The 21860-nt window shown below is 39.6% G+C and overlaps 1 long non-coding RNA gene across 3 annotated transcripts in view; it reads left to right on the top strand.

The window, feature by feature from the left end:
- Positions 1-21860, top strand: part of LOC102158507 (uncharacterized) — a 277472-nt gene that overhangs the window by 67297 nt on the left and 188315 nt on the right. The window contains exon 3 of one of the 3 annotated variants that reach the window (XR_014843758.1): positions 751-2999. The exons of the other annotated variants lie outside the window; for them this stretch is intronic. This is a non-coding gene — a long non-coding RNA (uncharacterized LOC102158507). Of the gene's footprint in view, positions 1-750; positions 3000-21860 lie in introns of those variants that run through there. 3 annotated transcript variants of the gene reach the window in all.

Here is a 21860-nt window from a genome sequence, read left to right as displayed (position 1 = left end):
TGTTGTATTTTTTACCTGGTTATTGTTTCTTTATCCAAGTCTATTGACTCCTTCATATTAGTTTGACATTCCATCTTATCACTGAATTTTTTGAGTCTGATTTTGTTAAAAAAAACACTGTGGCATGACATTTGCTCGTCTATTTATATATTTATGCTCTTTTATGGTATTAATTTAGCTCTAACGCTTTGAATGATTTTTTTTAGCTGCAGTCTTGCTAACAAGGATATAATCAGAATTACACTTGAAATTTCCTATGATTTCCTTTAAGGAAAACTTTCACCATATTTGCCATATTTAATGTTAAATTAAATGCTCAGTGTACTTAAACTTTTTCGAAGTGTGCTGCATTTCTGCACTCTTTGCAATCAAAGAAACTGGCAACATTTCTTTGCTAAGGGAGCAACACTTACTGTGTGATAAACACTAATCTAGAATACTGTAGATTTATTTTCTGCACAACTGGTAAGATGTAATTTCCCTCAACTTGGCATATTGATTTTATGGTCCTTATCATAAAATCACAGGCCTGGGAAGCACCTTGAAAAGCAACTATATTCAGTTCCCCTGGCTCCCCCGAGAACTAAAGAACTTGGCAAAAAGATACCCTACAATTTTCTTCAGAAGCCCATTTTAGTGTTTAATAATCCATAGGATTCTTAAAAGATTTTTATATCCATATTAAATTACCAATGGAGCATAGATTTTGAGTCTCAGTCCTAAAAAACTGGAATAAATGACCTTTTCCAGGGAAACAGACATCTCTGTCGGATCTGAAGAAGTGCTGTCTGTGTGAAATAAACTGAAAATATTACCTTTCCGGGCTGGAGCAAGAGAATTTCAATCAAGTGTTCAACTCCACAAAGTGTTTGTGCTGCAGCAAGCTGGACAGTTGTCATCAAATGTTCTTAGTTGCCACCTTCTTGGACTCTCATGGGTAATATGAGCACAGGACCGAAAGTGACAGTACAAGGTGAACTATGACCCAGAGACAGACAAATTGTGGCTGTGCTGTCAGGTAATGGGTCAGGTACACAGACAAGTATTTCAAGCTGATCTCAGCAGTCACGGTGTGTCTGAACAGAGGAGCCCCAGCTGAGCCAAGCTCCCCCACCCATGCATTGCTATGAGTCATTTCCAGGGCAGGACCTCCTTTCTTTTCACTTGTTCTCTAGATGCTGGTTTGCCTAATATTTGACCTTGACACCTCTGATGACTTCTGATCATGGGTAGTCATATCTTTACAGAACAAGCAGAAACTGTAGTGACTGGACAGCCTGGTGGTTCAGGGAAGGATGTCATTCATCCTTAGTAGCAAGAATAATGGACAATACATGGACAATGGCCACAAGAACCTCCCCAACATGCAGCAGACTTGTTGTGAGCAGTATACAAACTTTGGTTGTCTTAAACCATTGAGACATTTAGTTTGTTTCTTACTGCTGTGTGACTTAGCCTCTTCTGGCAACACAATTTTGAATCACAATTTGAAAGTGCTGCATTCTGCTCTTCTAACTGAACATTATGTCATTCATATTTTCTTCATGTTGCAATATTTAAAAATAATTTTCCTTTTAATAATGAAGTAATGTGAGATAATAATCCCTTAAGGAGATGCATCATTATTTACTTAACTAATTCCATATGGTCAATTATTTACACTCTTCCCCCTTTTTTATGTAAATAATACTGAAAATGGATTAATCCATAAAATTTCTTCAGATTTAATTTCCAGGAGTAGGTTACTGATTTCTTATAAATTATAAATCAATATATTTCTTCAGGGTCTCAAACCATGCAAAGGTTTGAACATTTATAGAGGATCACACTGAGGTCAATACACAGTGGCTTACGGATGAGCTTAACAATGGTTGTGTGGCCCTAAAGTCAACACAGGAGATGGGTCTATGCTACGCCCCAGTCCATAGATGCTTCACTCAGGACTAAGGCACTAGCTTTGCTTTCTGGGTGGTGAGGCCCCAGCCGTAACTATTCCTGCTCTCACAGGCATGGTCTTGTCACTGGGGCAGCCATCACTGCTGTAGACCCTGTTGTGTCCTGGGGCTGCTGTTCCTAAGCCCTGGGCACTCCTAATCTCAGGGCCCTGACTGTGTTCTCCTGGTCTCCTCAGTGGGAGCATCCTGGGTGCTGCAGAGGCTGGAGGCTCCGAAGGATCTGACTGGTTAGGAGATGAGGAGAAGGTACAGCCCACAGAAGAACTCGACCAATAGGAGATGGAAGCAGTGGATAATTCCTCTAATATCCTCTTGAATACAGTTTGAAAATACTGTACTTTCCCACAGCTTCTCTGAGGACAAGAGCAATCAGACACTCCCCGTGTCACCAAGCCGTCATTCAGTACTGTGTTTTCTGTGTTTGCCCTCCCTCCTCGCTCCTCCTCGGCTTTACTGCAGTGAAATGGTGCTTCCCTGAGGTTGAGGTCCTCTCAGAACGTGTTAGCCTATGAAGTTGTGCCTCAGGCTTCGTTTCTCTGGAGCCTATTCCCCAAATCTCAGCTGCCTGTCTACACCGATGCTAAATAGAAGTGCAGAGACAGAGTTGGAGGAAACATAAAAAGTAGCTTTAATTGCCAGGCCAAGAGGGAAACACAGCAGGCTGTGCCTCAAGGGCTGTGCCCCCCCCCCGCCCCCCACCGAAGGGGATAGTGAGGAGCTTTATGGTGTCAAGGAACAGCGTGTGATCAGCTGGGGACCTTTTCCTGCTTGCTGGGTGGTGAGGTAATTGAGAGTCATCGTCATCAGCCTTGTGGTTCCAACCAGTCTGGGGTCTGCGTGCTTGTGGGCAGCACACAGTTAACTTCTTAAACTGGACAGGGTTTCAGATCTGCAAAACAGCTCCAAGGACATGACTCAGAATCTTATCTACAGTCCTCAAAGAACTGAAGGCCTTTGACTTTGTTGAATGGCTAAATTATTACTACTGTTTTCCTTTTTCTCTGTTTTTGCTCACTTCTCTGATTAAACTGGTTCTTTGACTAATATTTTTCTATAGATAAAAGGGTAGGTGGAGGACAGGAGTGGGAGTCCACTCTGGGAAGGCCTCACAGAGTTCTGCTCCGTTACAAACCTAGGCATGGAGATTACTATTACCTGAAAAAAACACCGGAAAAAAATGACAGCAAAAAACCATGAAATCACTCTCCTTTATGTTAGCAGAATTCTGATACTACTCTTACTATTATAATATGATTAAAGACGTTGCAGGAGTTCCCGTCGTGGCGCAGTGGTTAACAAATCCTACTAGGAACCATGAAGTTGTGGGTTCGATCCCTGCCCTTGCTCAGTAGGTTAAGGATCCAGCGTTGCCGTGAGCTGTGGTGTGGGTTGCAGACGCGGCTCTGATCCCACGTCGCTGTGGCTCTGGAATAGGCTGGTGGCTACAGCTCTGATTGGACCCCCTAGCCTGGGAACCTCCATATGCCGTGGGAGCGGCCCTAGAAAAGGCAAAAAGAAAAAAAAAAAAAAAAGAAAGAAAAAAAGAAAGAAAAAAAAGATGTTGCAAAGGAGACAAAGTTTCTAATTCAAGTTCACGTAATGGATGTTACTATAAACCTTTGGGGTTTGTACAGCTAGGCTAAAAGAGACTTTTTAATTTTCCATAAGCACGAGGGATCTGCTTTTTGCATGTGACCAGAACACCTTGAGCCACAGTAATAAGGAGAAAAATAGTACCATTCAGTAGATTTTTCAAAAAAGAAATAAAGAAAATATGTCAGATGATGTCTAAGTGCTAATGTAAACTTCCTTGTGTCTAAAACTTTTTTTCTGGAGTTCCCGTTGTGGCGCAGTGGTTATCGAATCCAACTAGGAACCCTGAGGTTGCGGGTTTGATCGCTGCCCTTGCTCAGCGGGTTAAGGATCCGGCGTTGCCATGGGCTGTGGTGTAGGTCGCAGACGCGGCTCGGATCCCGCGTTGCTGTGACTCTGAGGTAGGCTAGCGGCTACAGTTCCGATTTGACCCCTGGCCTGGGAACCTCCATATGCCACGGGAGTGGCCCTCAAAAGGCAAAAAGACGAAAAAAAAAAAAAAAAGAAAACTTTTTTCTTTTAATTCTAGATTTAGTAAGATACATAATTACAATTAGAAAGTGAAGGGTAATATATTTTATGTTTAACCAGCAAAGAAGGTACGTTAAATATAAAAGGCACAAGTGTAGTGCATTTTGTTAATGGCTTTTTTGGTTCCTGAACAGTAGTTTGTTTATTCAGAGTTTATGGTTGAAAAGTAAACCTGGGAGGAAAGGAAAATCCTTTATAGCAGTTGTCCAGCTCACATAAACCTTTAAAATCACACGTACAACCAAAGCAGAAGGTTTGTGTCCTGCCCTCGCATAGGTCTTGCTCATGAACCATTTACTACACCGTGTGCTTTTCACCTGAATTGTTGTCACCACAGATTAGGAGGAGGAGGCACGACACTCACTCAAGGAAGGGGAGTAGAACATGGCTCACATTTGCCAGTGCGAGTGTGCCTCACTCGGGTGAGGGCTGAGTGTTTCTCCCCAACTGTCCCTCTGTCATTGAATGCAGCTCCAGAGTCCTTACCTCTCTTGCTCTGCGTGCAGGCGCAGGGAGTTCCCATAGCCAGCCCCCAGCTGTGCTGCTCATGCCCACTTCCTAAAGCCTACCTACCATCCCACCCTTCCCATGTGCTCTGTCCTTCTGGCTTTGAGGCTTTTCCAGGAGCTCCTGAGGGGTGGGCTCCTAGAATAAACACCGCAGAACAAAGTGCTGGGGAATTAGCGTCACCAGATTTGCTTCTCTCTCTATAGCCAGTAACCCTCTAGAGCTGCAGGTAGATATCCTAGCTCTCTCTCTCTCCTTTGATGGGATAATTCTAAAATGCCAAGCTGTTTGTTTATACGAGTGTTACTTAAAATATGCACTGCTGTCTGGTGCAAAACTTGATAGTACTGATCAGATCTCACCGTTCAGACCTTCTTCCTGCCAGCTAAAAGAAAGACAGTAGCTTAAAGAAGAACAGTTCTCCCTTAAAATCCTAAAATCCCAAGTAAAACTATTAAAATTCCATTTCCTTTTCTTTTCTTTTCTTTTTTGGCCACCCCATGGTATATGGAGTTCCTGGTGCAAGGATCAGATCTAAGCCACAGTTGCAACCTACCCTGCAGCCATGACAACGCAGGATCCTTAACCCACTATGCCAGGCCAGGGATTGAACCTGTGCCCCAGCACTCCAGAAACGCCACTGATCCCATTGCACCACAGCAACAACTAAAATTCTGTTTTCAAATGTGGCTAACTAGAAGATATTCTAAAGTTCTAATTTTAAACTGTCTTTTAATGTGCACACATTCTTCCCACTTATATGTAGAACTTTGAAAAGCTGTAAAACTTGAGCACTCTTGTGATTACAATAATTTTAAATTGGGACAGCAAGAAATGTAGTGCATAATACATGGTGCCTATCCCTTGCCCTTTTATACCAATGGTTCCAAATATTAGCTATGGAGATGGACTCCTTGGCATTTCAGCTCACACATTTTACTTATTTGGTGTTCAGGTGAGTCCATCAGGATGCAGTTCAAGTACCACGTTGCCCCAGAAGCCACTGTACTGCTTCTCCATCAGGCTCTCTGCTGAACGTAGGTGTGAATAAGCCCTGCACAATCTGTTTCTTAAGAGTCCAAAGCCAACTTTCTGTCAAGATGAAATGTCCTTTCCAGTTTTCTGTTATAGTCCACCTGCTGAAATAATTTTAGTATTAATCACATCAAATTAAAAACGAAGCAACATTTGGTTTCTAACTATGTACATCGATTGGGCTGACATTCATCTCTGAGCAACTGAGAAAGTGGTCTCTTTACTCCCGTGATTTCTCATTCACTGTCAAAATGCCGCTTCCTCAACAATAGGATCTTAAATGTTGGTTGAATGGGAGAACATTCAGTATGAGAAGTGAACATTAGCAGTAGTTTTGTCATCTATGACAGAAAATAATGTTTTGTTAAGTGACAGAAAATAATGTTTTGGTTAGGAAATCATTGTTACCCTAAAAAAATAAGGTAATTTATGAGAAAGTAATACTAGTTGCTTACATAAACCTGACCATGTGCCAGATTCTCTCCCCCCCTTTTTTTTCTCTTTTGTCTTTTTGGGCTGTGCCTGCAGCATATGGAGGTTCCCAGACTAGGGGTCTAATTGGAACTGCAGCTGCCGGCCTATACCACAACCACAGCAACGCGGGTCCGAGCCGCATCTTTGATCTACACCACTGCTCATGGCCATGCCGGATCCTTAGCCCACTGAGCAAGGCCAGGGATCAAACCCGAGTCCTCATGGTTCCTAGTCAGGTTCGTTAACCACTGAGCCACAACAGGAACTCCCAGATTCTTTCTTAAGCAATAGTTTACTCATTTAAGCTTTATAATAAACCTATGAAGTAGAAGCTGTTATTAAATCTACTCCACAGTTGAGGTAAAGTTGAGTGATTTACCCACAGTGATGCAATTATATCAGAGCCAGGATTTTCTCTTAGACAGATTCTAAAATATGAGTTCTTAGCACATTATATAGCAGAGCCATTTTCTAAAAGATGATTAACATGTATATACTGCTACTTAGTAATTAGGATAACAATAAGAAGTAGGAATGTTATTTGAAAATGACTAGAAAACTAAAGTAATACTTCATGCCAGCATTTTCCATTCATTGTGTTTTTCTCATCAGATAGGTTTTATACACATCTAACGAGTTTCTTCCCACATGTACAATATTGGAATTATTAGTAGTTATATTAGGCAGGGGCCAGATTCTTTCTAACATCTATCAAAAAACTCTTTTTGTATGATTTTATTTTGAATTTTAATGTAGTTTTTCTTTGTGTTTTTAAGTAGCTTTATTGTGACAATTCACATAGTATAAAATTCACTCATTTCTAGTATATAATTCAGGAGGCCTTATTATATTCACAGGGTTGTGCAGCCATCACCACAATCTAATTTTAGAACATTTTCATGACCCCCCCCAAAGAAAGCCCATGTCCATTAGCTGTCACTCCCACTCCCCACTATTCCCCGAGACTACAAATTCACTCGTCCACTTTCTGACTCTAGACTTGCTTTCTCTGGACACTTCATATCAATTATACAACATGTGGTCTTTTGTCCATTGTTTGTTTCACTTAGCATAGTGATTTTTAAAAATTTTATTTTTATTAGAGCATAGTTGATTTACAGTGTTGTGCCCATTTCTGCTCTCCGGCATAGTGACCCAATCATCTATTTATACATTCTTTTTCTCATACTATTTTCCATCATGTTCTACCCCAAGAGATTGGACATAGTTTCCTGTGCTGTACAGTAGGACCTCATTGCTTATCCATTCTAAATGTAATAGTTGCTTCTACCAATCTTAAACTCCCTGTCCATCCCACTGCCTCCCCACCCAGCATAATGATTCGAAGATTTATCCCTGTTGTAGTAGGTATTAGTGCTTCATTGCTGCATGAATTTCCTGATGGCTAGTGATTTGACATGTTTTATGTGCTTATTGAATATCCATGTATCTAATTTGAAAAAATGTCTATTGGAATCCTTTGCTCATTTTTAAATTAGGTTATTTACTTTTTTATTATTGACTTGTGAACGTTCTTCACATATTCTGAAATAAGGCTCTTATCAAATAGATGATATGAAATTTTTTCTCTCCTGCTGTGGGTTATTGGTTCATTATTTGACAGCATTGTTTGTGCCACAGAAATTTTTAGTTTTAGTCTAATGAACACTCATTTTTTTCTTTTGCTACTTTTATTTTGCCTCTCATATCTAAGAAACTATTGCCTGACCTAACATCATGAATGTGTGCTCCAATGTTTTATTCCAAGACTTGTAGAGATTTTAACCCTTGTGTTTAAATATACCATTGATTTTGATTTAACATTTGGTATGAAATAGGGAAGATGTTTGTGGTAGACAGACTAATAGGTACTGTAATGTGCCTACAACCTAATCCCTGAAACCTGTGAATGTATTATTTTACAAGGCAAAGATTTGAGGGAATTGAAGTTTTAAATGGAAATAAGATTGCTAAACAGATGGCTTTAAAATAGTGAGATTATACTGGATTGTCCAAGTGGGCCCAATGCAATCACAAGGGTCCTTAAAAATGGAAGAAGGACGCAGAAGAGGTGAGAGAGAAGGAAACGTGAAATACAGAAAAGTAGATGCAACATTGCTGACTTTGAAGATGGAGGAAGCGGAACAAGAGCTAAGGGTTGCAGGCAGCCTCTTGCAGCTGGAAAAGCCAAGGAAACTTATCTTTTCCTAGAGTCTCTGGAAGGAAACACAGCTCTGCCAACACCTTGATTTTAGCACAATGAGTCCCATGTCTGACTTTTAATGTAAAGGACCATAAGATGATAAATTTTTGTTATAATTTGTTATGGCAACAGTATCATATCAATACAGGGCCCAACCTCATTCTTTGGCATGTGTACAATTTGTACAGCACATTTTGTTGAAAAACTACTCTTCTCCCAATGTACTGTCTTGGTACCTTTGTCAAAAATCAGTTGGCCATTAATATCATTGTTTCTGGGCTCTCGGTTTTATTTTATCAATCTGAATGTCTGCCTTTATGCCAATACTATGTTGTCTTTATTATTTTGGTTTTTTGATAAGTTTTGAAGTTTTGTTTTCCTTTGTCAAGATTCTCTTGGTTGTTCTAAATGCTTAGTATTTCCATATGAATTTTAGGATCAGTTTGTCTATTTCTGCAAAAAGCATCTTGCAGTTTGATAGGGATTCTTTAGCTAATTAAAGGAACTAATTAATTCATTAAAAATTAATCTGTAGGTTAATTTGGGGAAGTATTGCAATCTTAACAATACTAAGTCTTCTGGTCCATGAACATGGCATGTCATTCCATTTATTTAATCTTTAATTTCTTTCAACAATGTGTTTTAGTTGTGTACAAACTTCTCACTTCTTTTTTTTTTGATAAGCAAGAAATACATTTATTAGGATAGAACCCTTGTGAGAGGTGCAAGTGGGCAGGCATGGAAGCACTGCCTCACTTCTTTTGTTAAATTTATTCCTAAGTATTTCTTGATGTTATAGTGAATAAAGTTGTTTTCTTGATTTCTTTTTTCAGATTAATTGTCAGTATACAGAAGTAAAATTAACTTTTGTATGTTGATTTTGTAATTTTCAGCGTTGCAGAATTCCTTAATTAATTATATTAGTTTTTCATGGACTCCTTAGAATTTTTTTTATACGAGGTCAAGTTATCTGTAAATAGAGAAAGATTTACTTTTCCTTTCTCAATCTCTATGCCTTTTATTAGTTTACCTCGCCTACTTGCCCTGACTAGAACCTCTGCTATAATTCTGCACAGAAATGTCAGGAATGAACATCCTCTCTTGTCCTTGATTTTAGGGAGAAAGCATTCATGCAGTCTTTCAACATTAGAAATTATGCTAAACAGAAGAAAGGGTGGGGGAAAAAACTGTAACTGCAATGTATACATCTAAGGATAACCTGACCCCCTTGCTGTACAGTGGGAAAATAAAAAAAAAAAAAAGAAATTATGCTAAATGTGGGGTTTTTGTAAATGTCTTTCGTCAGGTCAAGAAAGTTCCCTTCTATTTCTAGTTTTTTTAGTGTTTTTATCATGAAAAGCTATTGGCCTTTTTCAAATGCTTTTTTTCATCTTTTAAGATTATTACATGGGTTTTTCCCCTTATATTCTCTTAATTTGACATATCACACTGATTAATTTTTATATGCTAAACCAACCTTATATTCCTGAGATAGATCCCATTTGGCCATGGTATTTAATCCTCTTTATAAGGTTGGGTTTTTGTTTGTTTGTTTTTGGGGGTTTTTTGTTTGTTTGTTTTTTGGTTTTTTAGGGATGCACCCATGGCATATGGACATTTCCAGGCTAGTGGCCCAATCAGAGCTGCAGCTGCTGGCCTACACCATAGCCACAGCAATGCAGGATCCGAGCCACATCTTTGATCTACACCACAGCTCATGGCAATGCTGGATCCTTAACCCACTAAGCGAGGCCAGAGATGGAACCTGCATCCTCATGGATACTAGTTGGGTTCATTACCACTGAGCCACCATGAGAACCCCATCTCTATATGTTTTTGAATTCAATCTACAGGTATTTTCTTGAGAACATTTGAGTCTATATTTATTAGGGCCATTGGAACACTTCTAATCCAGTCCCAGGGTCCTCCTCCGGCTTCTGCCAGTACATGCTAATTTTTGTAGCTGATCTGGTATAAAAATCGCTTTCTTCCCTTAGTAGGCCCAGTCCTTTCCTGGATGGGTTATGTTCTAGTTATTGGCCTAACAGACAAGAAAGGAAGCGAGGAGCTCATGAGAGATAAACCTGCTACCTTCAGCCTCACAACAGTGAAAGCACTACTCTCAGTAGATGAGAGTGGATCATGACTGTGAACTCTGAGGCTACTGGGGAGGTCTCAGGAGTCATCAGTTGGCCCCATTCCATGTTTCAGGACTTCACAATTCCCAACAAGTTCTTTTACCAAATGCAACTAGCCTTGACTGAGCATGCTTCTGTGGAACTCTGCAGTTGACTCTGTTTGATCTGTTTGCGGCTTATCTCTGTTGGAGATCATGGCCTCTGCTGGTGGTCAAAGAGAACTTCTGGTTGTCACACCTTAGTCTGTAATCAGTAGCCCCCCAGTTTCTCATTATTCCTCTTCAAGGCACAGTGTTGGCAAGAGACAGGAGCCTTTATCTGAACTATCTGTTTATTTTGGCCTGAAGTTGATATGCCTCCTGTCTTGTCACATTGCCTTAACCAAGGACTAACTTCCTGAACAGTCTAACCATTCTAGAATCCACTCTCTCATTGATAAATGCACTTTCCATCACTAAAATTATGGACCAAGACTGACCCTTTGCCAGGGATGTATTATAGAGAGGAGGGCAAAGGAAACTGCATTAGACAAATTTATTTTTCTTGCCCCATGCTGAGATGGCAGAATTAAAGTTCTAAAATGATAAATCATGTTATCTTTTTCTCCTTGTTTTTCCCAGACTTTGTTTTTGTTTTCCTTCTTTAAAGCCAGTAGTTGTTATTGTATTTTTTTCATAAGAGGGAGATAGAAGATCCAAATGTAGAAAAAGCCTGTTAGCTCCTGGTTCTGATCTATTTCTGTCTGCCTGGACTTTAGCATATCTGATATGTGCCCTTGGCCAGTTCTGGTTGGTCAGCATGGCTTCTGAACCTCTGGCCCCTATCGTGGGATCTCCCAAAATGTCTTTGGGGAAGGTCTCCCTCTCTGATGATATCTTCCTGTTTCCTCAAGTGGCACTTTAATTTCTATGGTTCTGGCCAGTCTCACATCCTTTACCAGTATTATTAAGCAGAATCTTGACACATTTATGAAATATGGTTTAAAAATATTTTTATATTATGATATGATAATACAAACTCTCAATTATTTTCTAAATTTCTGTATGAATAGGAAAATAAATAAAAGCATATACCATTTGAGTGAACTATAACATTTTTTGAATAAATAGTTGAATTATTTTGCAATCTCACACATGATTATAGTTAATGATATATTTTGTCAGAAATGACTGGTCTACAAAATATTCATTCTAGTTATTTAGATGATTTTTAAATAAACCAGCTGTATCAACAACTCCTTTAATCAGCTATTTTGTGATTGGTTAGTGAGGTTCAGTGGAAAGAGTTCAGAAGACATGGTAAAAAGTTCTTAAAAGGTAATACCGAGTATTATATGAATTTATTCAATTTACAAATATTTCCCATAGATCCACTGCATGGAATCACTGCACTGTAAGTGATAGACACGGAGTCTACCTTCACAGGTTTATAGTTTGTTTCAGAGATTGGCAGCCAGCTGCCTATTTTGTGTATGAAGTTTTGTTGGAACATGGCTACACCTACTTATTTATGTATTGTTTGTGGCTTCTTTCCTGCTATGATCACAGAGTGGAGGAGTTGTGGCAGAGACTATATGACCTGTAAAGTCTAAGATTTTTATAGCTATGTATTACCCTTTAGAGAAAATTTACTGACACTTGGTCTATTGTATGTCACAGGTGTAACAGCAATATCACAGGTAAATCATAAAGGAACAGAGAAGAAAATAAGTGATATTTTAGGCATTAAGAAAGGTGTCTATTCTAGGAGTTCCCGTCGTGGCGCAGTGGTTAACGAATCCGACTAGGAACCATGAGGTTGCGGGTTCGGTCCCTGCCCTTGCTCAGTGGGTTAACGATCCGGCGTTGCCATGAGCTGTGGTGTAGGTTGCAGACGCGGCTCGGATCCCGCGTTGCTGTGGCTCTGGCATAGGCCGGTGGCTGCAGCTCCGATTCAGCCCCTAGCCTGGGAACTTCCATGTGCCGCAGGAGCGGCCCAAGAAATAGCAAAAAAAGACAAAAAAAGAGAAAGGTATCTATTCTAGATTAGACACTTAAATAAATATTGTTGAATATAGTGAAGCCATCATTTGATTTGAACCCTGAAATATTTAAACTTCAGAGAGGGAATTTATACTGAGGATCTAGTCAAGTGAAACAATGAAACAAAATTTCAGAATGTCTTCCCCTGTGGTCCTGCTACATCGCCACTAACTTCCATCCCGCCTACACTCCATCCAACAAGACTGCCCGTCTTCTCAACACTTCTCCTCTGTCACTGAGCTTACACTTGTTGACATTATTGAACCTCCTCTGATACCCTTATCATTATCTGCCTATGGAATCCTACCCATCCTTCAAGATTCACATACAAGGTTATTTTAGTCCCATAAAGACTCTTCTTCTTGTCCTCATTTTTGGAAGCAATTTCTCTGACATTTGTCTTCTCTAAACTTTGTCCACAATTTTCTCATGGGACACTTCACAGCCATAAATTGTTCCTTTAGGTGTACGTTAGTAAACCGTGAGAGTATAAGCTTTTAGGGAACAAAGTTTATAGTTTACTTGCTTTAGTTCCTTGTGATTGTTACTAAGACACAGTCAGTGTGGGTGTAATAAACAATTGCTGCCATCACTGTTTTAACTCTCTGCAGAACATGTATTGTTATCTTGTATTTTCTTGATTGTTTTGTTGAATGGCTCTGTCCCAATAACAGAATGTAGACATCATTTGAGTAGGTATTGTGTCTGTCTTTTTCGTTGCTGTTCCAGTACCTGGCATATCCTAAGTGCTCAAACAAAATGTGTTAAGTGAATTAATGATTGAGGGAATGAATAAAATCTTAAACCTGTAGCTTCAAGAAGTAATGGTTAGTGCCTTCATACACTGAACCAACTTCATTTCATGTTTAATAACTTTGATAAATGAGGTCCCCAAATTATGTGTGAGCTGGCATTCTTATATTTACAGGTTCATAAATAGTTATATGGGAAATTGTATGCAAATTCAAAACCATTGATTAATTCTTCCAATATAAATATCAATATACCTGTAGGAAGGTATATCATTCTTCAAAATTAGTTATTAAAAATATGGGCTTTTTTTTTTTTTTGCCATTTGGAGCTGCATGGATGGACCTAGAGATTATCATAGTAGGCAAAGTAAGTCAGAAAGAGAAAGACAATTACCACTTATCACTTATATGTGGAATCTAAACTTTGATGCAAATGAAAATATCTAAAAAACAGAAACAGACTCATAGATATAGAAAACAGACATGTGGTTGCTAAGGGGTGCGGGGATTGGGGGCAGGATGGATTGGGAGTTTGGGATTAGCAGATGCAAACTATTATATATAGGATGGATATATATATATAGGGAATATAGGGAACTATATTCGATATCTTCTGATAAATCATAATGGAAAAGAATATGAAAAAGTATATATGTGTGTATATATGTCACTTTGCTTTACAGCAGAAATTAGCACAACATTGTAAACCAACTATATTTCAACGAAACTGAAAAAAATAAATTATGAGCATTTTTAAAAGTTTTGTACTGACATTTAGGAGATTGGAGAACTCAACTATCTGCAAATGCCTCCTACTACTCAATAAATTCTAACAGGGTAATTACTTATATGCTCTATTATTCTTCTTAAGGATAAGACATGATGGACAAGAAATTTCTAGTCAATCATTCTTCTCTGGTCTGGTTAGGAGGCTCTAGGCAGATAAAGGAACCATTTAATCATGCAAGAAAAGCTCCCATTTACTGAAAGAGTTCTGCTAGACTTTTAAGGTGACTCTCAAAATATAAAAAGGCACTTTCAATGGAGAAATACAGACATTGCACACAAGTAACACAGCTTTAGAGATGACAAGTGAAGAGGTTTCTGGTCATTTGTTGTAAAAGCTTAGGAAATACAGACGTTTCTACTTAAAATTTTCCCTTTATTGCTTGCTTATTTTCTTCAACTTGCTAAATTCACATTTAAATCATATTCATATGTTCTCAGTTTAAACTACAACCATATTTCTAATGTCAACCCATTTCCAAGCTAGAAAGATGACTCTACATCACTTTCAATGCCTCTTTTTATGTCCATGTTTGATCAAGAGTTCACACACTTAGATCGGTGCTGAGCAGAAATGCCTTAAAAGGCACATTTCACAGTTACTATCCACTGCAGGTGGAAGTGTTGGGGCTTCAGGCTGTAATCTCAGGCAGGTCTGGACTGGAAGGAATCCTGGCCCAGACAGCACTAACTTTGTGCCTTGAACAATAAACTTCAACCGAATTCTGGCCTATAACTGGGGGATAACAATAGCACTATTTTTTTTTCTTTTTGGGGCTGCACCCGTGGTATATGGAGGTTCTGAGAATACGGGTCAAATTGGAGCTACAGCTGCTGGCCTACACCACAGCCACAGCCATAGCAACACTGGATCCGAGCCATGACAGACCTACATCACAGCCTACTGCAATGCCTGATCCCCGACCCACTGAGCAAGGCTGGGGATCAAACCCACGTCCTCATGGATACCAGTCAGACTCGTTTCTGCTGCACTGCAACAGGAACTCCAATGGCACCAATTTTAAAGAGCTCTAGTGGGGATGAAATGAGATCATGAGAGAGATCCCCAACGCATGCCACACAGAGTTAGTGCTAAGCGTTTTCAATGTATTTCCCACTTCAGCCTCACAACAGCCCTGGAAGATCAGCACTGCTATTCTCCCCACTCTCAGAAGCAGAACTTGAGGCACAGATGATGGACTTAGATATAGTAACATCGTAATATGTATTATTATTTTTGTTGGTATATATGGAGGACTTTTATGTATTACTTGACTAAAAATATACTAAAAGTCAATCAACATTGCATTGACCCTGGAAGGAGACTGAAAACTTTATGTGATTTTCTCTCTTTTTTTTTTTTTTTTTTTTAACCACACCCATGGCGTGCAGAAGTTCCCAGGCCAGGGATCAAACCTGCCATAGCAGTGACCCAAGCCACAGCAATGGCACCACAAGGGAACTCCTTTACATGATTTCCTAAATTAATTCTGACATCATCCCTTGGCATGACTGCAGAAACCCCCATTTTGCAAATGAGCAAACAGAAGTTTAAAGAGGTTGTTATATGTCTGAGATATAAGAGCTAGAAGGCAAAAAAGCCAAGATGACAACCCAGCAGCCTGACTTCAAAGACTGCAAAAGTAAGGAGTTCCCATTGTGGCTCAGTGGTAATGAATCCAACCAGTATCCATGAGGACCTGGGTTTGATCCCTGGCCTCAGTCAGTGGGTTAAGGATCCAGCGTTGCCATGAATTGTGGTGTGGGTGGCAGACCAGCTCGGACCCCACATTGCTTGGCTGCGGCAAAGGTTAGCAGCTGCAGCTCCGAGTCGACCCCTACACTGGCAATTTTCATGTGCCATGGGTGCAGCCCTAAAAAAACAGAGAAAAGGCCCCACAAAGACTGCAAAAGTAACCTGTGCCATTAACTCTAGTCTGTTACCTAATATCCAGGTTGTTAAATAAATGAAGGGGCATGGATTTGACAAAGAGGTAGGCTTTAGACTAAGAAGAGCACCCGGAACGGCTTCCCCTCCATTTAACATATGCACTTGGGGCACAAGCAGTAATATATTTAATTGACTCTAAGGCGCCACCATTTGTAATAGGGATTTTTTTTTTTTCAATTAAGGAAAAGAGTGCCAAGGGTCACGGGAGACCCTGCAACAAGTTATAAACTTGGTACAAGAGTAAACAAGAAAAAAGTCCAACAGACAGAAAAGGACAAGGGAGGTTGTGTGTCTCAATCTCATCCCTGGGCGAAGGAGGAAAACAGACTCACTTGAAAATGTAAAGCTTATATTCACTCTTCTTTGTGGCCTGAATATACACTGCAGGTTTAATCTAAAGTGGTTTCAGATTGGCAGTTTCTGATGGAAGCCAACTCAAATAGTTTCTCCGAGAACACACTGCAGGGGTTCCCGTCATGGCTCAGCGGTAACGAACCCAACTAGGATCCATGAGGATGCGGGTTTGATCCCTGGCCTTGCTCAGCGGGCTAAGGATCTGGCGTAGCCGTGAGCTGTGGTATAGGTTGCACACGTGGCTCGGATCCCATGTTGCTGTGGCTGTGGCATAGGCTGGTGGCTACAGCTCGGATTCAACCACTAGCCTGGGAACCTCCATATGCCTTGGGTTTGGCCCTAAAAAGATAAAAAAAAACCAAAAAACAAAAAACAAAAAAACACTGCAATTCAAGCTTAGATGATCTGAATTGCCGTTGATTGTAAAATGCATTCTGACTTCCAAGTTGCTGAAATGTGGGGGAAAGAAACTCAGATTAGATGAAAGAGGATGTACAATGTACTTCCTGCCTTAAAAGAGCTTAGAAACATCTGATCTCATTATAACTAACAAGATAAAACACAAGCAACAATACAGGTTATTATATCAATGTGTGAAATGAGTGTTGCCGATGTGTAAGAAAATGAGAATTCAAAATTGACAAGCTTCTGGCGAGAATGGTGGGGTGGGACGTGTTCACGGGAAGATGGAACTCAACCTGGATCTTGACGTCTGGTTGCATTTGGAGAGTGAGGAGGGGAGGGAAGGCATGTGAAATAAGGGGTGGAATGAGATTAAACTACAGCATTTTTTTTTAATTTATTTTTTTAAACCTTTTTTTTGGCTGCGCCTGAGGAAAGTTAGAGGGCCAGGGATCAAAGCCATGCTGCTGCAGTGACAACACAGGATCCTTAACCTGCTGTGCTGCAGGGGAACTCCTAAACGACAATTTATATGTGGTACATTGTATTTTAAAAGCAAAAATACACTTATTCTAAAGGTAATTTGTTATGGCAGCAATAAAAAACGAGCACATTCTCTCTGATCAATTCTGCTTCCTTTGTCCCTCACGGGTGTTCCTTCTGAAAGCATTTGTCAATCGACTTCCTGCGCCCAATCTTTGCCTCGAAGTCTGTTCCCATGAATGTGACCTATGACACTAACACATATTTGACTCTTTTATATATTTTTCCTATTTGAAATATAGCTCTCATGTTCACCTAATCACTGGTGTCATGGCTGATAAAATCAGCTCAAAGACATGAGATTGGGCAGTTTTTTTTTTGTTTTTTTTTTGTTTTTTTTTTTGCCATTGTGTAGCTTGGATAGACCAGGTCCTCCTTTAAGGGACCGTGGCCAAGAATGGACCTGACAGGAGGATGCTGGTGTGTGGTGAGTCAGGGAAATCGAAGACCCAGCGCAGGGAGACTCAGGCCAGCACTAGGGGTCGCTCAGCTGGGGGCAGGTTGGGGAGGACCTCTACGGCAGGTTTTAGGAACCAGGGCAGAAGACTGTGAGGCAGAAGATTAAGGGCCTGGGCAGTAAATTTCCTGTGTGAAGATGCTGAGGCTGGCGTTAAAGAGGCAATTCATCCATGTGAGCTCCCTGTTTCTGTCCCCAAGTGGCTGAGACCCGCCTCTGTGGCATGGGACTCTTGCTCAGAGTATAATTTCCACTAGCAGCAGGAAAAAGTACTTTTTTTCTGGGTGAGCACTTTGAAGCAAGTAAAACCATTATTGAAAGCAAAAGGAAAAACTGTCAAACAAATTATCTCCTCTCTAATTTAAAAACAAAACCAGAATAACAAGAGCCAGATGTATGTCTGAAGGTAACTACCGGGAAAACAGAATGCGCTTGCTGTTCCCGCCTGTCACGGCGAGATGTAGCGTGCAGTGGAAGAGAGGATAAAAGCCACCATTAGTGTCACCGAGCCTGCACTGGGGGCCTGTGGGACACAGGAAATGCATTAGCTGCAAAGTATGCTCATTGGGGCACTTTTCTTAAGATGTCAGGGGGCTTTTTCACATTCGCCAGTGTTGAGGCTCACAGCCCTCTGCGGCATCGCGAACAGAATCACCAGATACCAGATGGCCTCTAGTGAAGACCTAATTACCTTCATCCAGGTTGTTGAATACATCTCAGCACTTGAATTAGCCCAGCCTCTGGGAAAAGGAGAGTGGCTGCAACATTGGCTCAAAGAGGTCCAGAGAAAGATGAATGCCAGGCTTGTTTTCTCCGTGCTTTATTTACAGCATGGCTCACGCGCTGCGGCTCTCATACCGGTGGTGTCTATGGCTGTGATCTGATGGACTGAAAACACCTTTTCATGAAGGCCTCAGTTTTATGGCTTTATTATCAATTTTCTTTTCTTTTTTTTAATGGAAGTTCCCAGGCTAGGGGTCGAATCAGAGCTGCAGCTGCTGTCCTACACCACATCTACAACAACGCCAGGTCTGAGCCGCGCCTGCAACCTACACCTAATATCATTAAAAAATGCACACGGTCCCACTAGGAGAGCCTTAACAAAAATGTTAGAATCATAGTGTACTATAAAAATTCAATTTAGGGAGTTCCCACTGTGGAGCAGTGGAAACTAATCCAACTAGCATCCAAGAGGATTTGGGTTCAATCCCTGCCCTTGCTCAGTGGGTTGGGGACCTGGTGTTGCTGTGAGCTGTAGTGTAAGCCAGCATCTGTAGCTCCAATTTGACCCCTAGCCTGGGAACTTACATATGCTGCAGGTGTCACCCCAAAAAGCAGGGGAAAAAAATCAGTTTAGTTGTTAATATGTATGTTAGTTAGCTTGGGCAAGCATAACAAAATACCATAGACTGGGTGGCTTAAACAATACAAATTTATCTTCTCACAGTCTGGAGGCTGGGAAGTCCAAGATCAAGGTTCTGGCAGGGTTGGTTTATGGACAGCTGCCTTCTTATATCCTCACCTTGTGGAGAGTGGGATGCTAAGAAGGAGAGAGACGGAGAGAGATGGGCAGACAGAGACAGAGAGACAGAGACAGAAAGAAAGAGAGAGAGCTCTATATTGTGTCTTGTTATAATGGCACTACTGAATTAGTGCCCCAGCCTTATGACCACATTCAATCTTAATTTCTTCTTTCAAGACTGCGTCTCTAATAGCCATACTAAGGGTTAGGGCCTCAGTGTATGAATTTGGGGGGAGCACAAACATTCATGTCATAACAGTGCCCATCATGTTGATATGGAAATATCGATTTATTGATAATTAAAAAGAACGCAGAATTCTGAATATTTTATAATTCAATTAATAGCTGTGACGACTTGATTATTGTTAGAGATGCCCCCCCCCAAATCATTTCTTATTTTATTGTGCTTTTTAGCTTACAGGATTCTTTCTTATATATTAATGACCACAACTATCCAATAAGTGTTTTTAATTTTATTTCATTGATCAAATAATTTAAGACACTAAAAAATGACAAAAATGGAGTTCGTTAAGGATCTGGCATTGTCACTGCTGTGGCTCAGGTAGCTGCTGTGATGCCGGTTTGATCCCTGGCCTGGGAACTTCCACCTGCCAAAAAAAAAAAAAAAAAAAGAATTATGTGAAGAAAAATGAGCCCCAGACAACAGGCAACATTATGTTATATAACCTGACAGTCACAGTAAAAGTTACAGCAAAATGGTACATCCTTATATTTTACTGAACAAATATTGTCATGCTTATTATCATTATTCCCTTCCTTCTGTTCATGTTAGATATAATTTGCTTCTTTTTTCCCTCTAGCTTCTTATAGTGGATTAGTGACTTCAGATATTTCTTCTATTCCAATATAGGCATTAGTACTCTCAATTTCCTTTAGGTACTGCTTTACCTTCTTTTCACAAACTGTGGCATATTGTATTTTCATTTTCATTAATTTAATATATTTATGTCTTCTGATTTCTTCTTCGATTCATGAATTATTTAGAAGGATATTGATTAATTTCCAAATATTTGGGGTTTTCCAGATATCCTTCTGTACTAGTTTATTTCTGTCTTGCTTAAAAAAAATACTTTGTGTGATTTTTAAAAAAATATTTGTTATAGTTGATTTACAGTGTTCTGTCAATTTCTGCTGTGCAGCACACTGACCCAGTTATACATATAAATACCTTCTTTTTTTCATGTCAACCTCCATCATGTTCCATCACAAGTGATCAGATATAGCTCCCTGGGCTATACAGCACAATCAAGTTGCTTATCTGCTCCAAATGCAATAGTCTGCATCTACTAACCCCAGACTCCCAGTCCTTCCCACTCCCTTCCCCTCCCTCTTAGCAACCACAAGTCTATTCTCCCTGTCCATGAGTGTGTTTCTTTTCTGTAGATAGGTCCATTTGTGACATATATTAGATTCCAGATATAACGGATATCCTATGGTATTTGTCTTTCTTCTTCTGACTTAGTATGAGAGTCTCTAGTTCCTTCCGTCCATGTTGCTGCAAATGGCATTATTTTGCTCTTTTTTATGGCTGAACAGTATTCCCCTGTGTATATGCACCACATTTTCATAATCCATTCATCGGTCGATGGACATTTAGGTCGTTTCCATACTTTGTGTTATTTTTATCTTCTTCAACTTACTGAGACTTCTTTGAATGTCCAGAACAGAATCTCTCAGTGAATATTCTATATAAACTGTAAAAAAAAGGTGTTGGGTGGAGTGTTCTATAAAGTGAATTAGGCTAGCTAAAGTTTGTTGATTATATTGTTCTGGCCTTTTTTTCCTCACTAGTTTCCTTTTGACTTATTCTATCAATTATGGAGAGTGGTGTTGAAATCTCCAGGTAAAATTGTGGATTTGTCTACTTTTTGATTTCCTACAGTTTTTATTTCAGCTATAAAATATCCTACTTTTTACCTAATAATATTCCTTGTTTTAAAATCAGCTTTGTCTGATATTAATATACACGCTGCAGCTTTGTTACATTGAGTAGTTTCCTGGTATATATTTCTCTAACCTTTTCTTTTAATTCACTTATGTCTTAAACTCACATTTAAAGTGAGTTGCTTGGGGGGAAAAGTATATATTTGAATATTGATTTTTATCCAACATGAAAAATCTCTGTCATATTGCAAATATGTGTCTGTGTCATATGTCAAATATCTGTGTCATATATGAAATCTCTTTGTTGGGATGTTTAACCCATGTCTGTTAGAGTAATTATTGATATAGTTGGTGTTAAATCTACATCCTGTTATTTGTCTTCATGTTTTTTTGTTGTTGTTCTTTTTTCCTCTTTCTGCCATCTTATGATTTATCTGAATATTTTTATGACCCCTTTCACCTCCGCTGTTGCCCTGTTAAATGGACCCCTTTTGTTTGTTTTTAGTGATTGCTCTAAGAGTTAAAAAACACATTTTTAACTTAATAAAAGTCGACTTTCAAGAAATATTCTGCTACTTCATACTATTTCACAATCTTCTTCCATTTACCCCTCTCAAGCTTTGTGCTACTGTTGTCAATTACTTTACTTCTTTTACATTGCATTCATAAATCCTACAAAACAAGGTTATTATTTTTTCTTTAAATAATCATATCTTTTAAAGAAATTTTAA

The sequence above is a fragment of the Sus scrofa genome, chromosome 4 (assembly GCF_054392235.1).
Source record: "Sus scrofa isolate SSC_HxYL_T2T_F1_AM1 chromosome 4, Sscrofa_HxYL_maternal_Yorkshire_Landrace_v2.0, whole genome shotgun sequence".
Classification (NCBI taxonomy): domain Eukaryota; kingdom Metazoa; phylum Chordata; class Mammalia; order Artiodactyla; family Suidae; genus Sus; species Sus scrofa.
Note: the sequence above shows the minus strand (reverse complement) of the source record. Positions and strands in the feature narration are given on the sequence as shown.